The sequence below is a fragment of the Triticum dicoccoides genome, chromosome 2B (genome assembly GCF_002162155.2).
Source record: "Triticum dicoccoides isolate Atlit2015 ecotype Zavitan chromosome 2B, WEW_v2.0, whole genome shotgun sequence".
Taxonomy (NCBI): Eukaryota; Viridiplantae; Streptophyta; class Magnoliopsida; order Poales; family Poaceae; genus Triticum; species Triticum dicoccoides.
Window position 1 is genome coordinate 556,372,692 of NC_041383.1, and position 1,652 is coordinate 556,374,343.

A 1,652-nucleotide genomic window follows, 5' to 3' on the forward strand; every position below is an offset into this window, starting at 1 on the left:
GGGAGGGGGGGGGGGAGGAGGTTCGCAAGATGGCGGAGAAGGTGGAGGAGGTTGTTTGAAAACATCTTTCGAATGTGTTCTTCCTCCTGTTCACGAAGTACGTGTGCAACGTGGTGTTCGCACTACTTGCCCGGTAGGTCGAACTTGTGGCAGAAGCTCAGCCACGGGCATCCTTCTCGCTGTCGGGGCTCGCCGCGCCGTCAGCGTCCCTAATTGGTAAGTATTGTAACTCCGTGCCTACTTGTTCCATCTTCTCTCTCACATCGGTAGACGTAGGCATCTTCTCTCTCATATAGCTCAGTGTGATGTTGACTTCTTTACTAGTGTATTACCGCCGGGCATATAGTCAAAGGTCACGATTCAGGGTCAGGGCCACCTTCATCGTCTCGACTATCCCTGCCCTTATGGTGTTATTGTTCGTGGAGGTGATTCTAAGTCCGTTGTTTATTCTTTTCGTGCCAGCTAGGGCTCTCGCACTAACATGTTTGATGGCATATTGTAGCGCCCACAATGAAGACTATTTGATTCTTTTCTTGCGTGATGACGGTTTGGAAAAACTTTTGCCTCCTGAAGGAGACGAAGAGAATGATCGGCGAAAGGATCAAGGTGATGCCGGCGGCGGTGCATCTTCACGGGTTCCTGTTGCAGGTAGTGGCAGAGCTTGACAAGAATCTCAGGGGGCCAAAGCGAAATTATGAACAACTGGGAGGGCAAAGAATTGATTTTATTTTCAAATGTAAGCTATGCATATTAATTTTTCTTCATTATTTTGCCTTTGGCTGGGGAGGGGGCATGGCGCCCTCAGACTTGCACTGAGCTCCGCCATTGGATGCAGGGATTCGTAGGGCAGATGACCTTCTTGTTGTCCAAGCCGGCACGGGGGAGGGGGGGGGGAGGTTCGCAAGATGGCGGAGAAGGTGGAGGAGGTTGTTTGGAAACATCTTTCGAAGGTCTTCTTCCTCCTGTTTACCCAGTACCTGTGCAACGCGGTGTTCACACTACTTGCCCAGCAGGTCAAACCTGTGGCAGAAGCTCTGTTACGGGCATCCTTCTCGCTGTCGGGGCTCGCCCCGCCATCGGCGTCCCTGATTGGTAAGTATTGTAACTCCATGCCTACTTGTTCCATCTTATCTCTCACATCGGCAGGCGTAGGCATCTTCTCTCTCATATAGCTCAGTGTGATGTTGACTTCTTTAGTAGTGTATTGCCGCCGGGCATATAGTCAAAGGTCACGATTCAACGTCACGACCACCTTCATCGTATCGACTATCCATGCCCTTATGGTGTTATTGCTCGTGGAGGTGATTCTAAGTCCGTTGTTTATTCTTTTCCTGCCAGCTAGGGCTCTCGCACTAACATGTTTGATGGCATTTCATAGCGCCCAGACCGTTTGGTTCTTTTCTTGCGTGATGACGATCTGCACAAACTTTTGCCTCTTGAAGGAGACGAAGAGAATGATCGGCAAAAGGATCAAGGTGATGCCGGCGGCGGTGCATCTTCACGAGTTCCTGCTGCAGGTAGTGGCGGAGCTTGACAAGAATCTCAGGGGGCCAAAGCGAAATTATGAACAACTGGGAGGGAAGAGAATTGATTTTATTTTCAAATCTAAGCTATGCATATTAATTTTTCTTCATTATTTTGCCTTGGGCTGG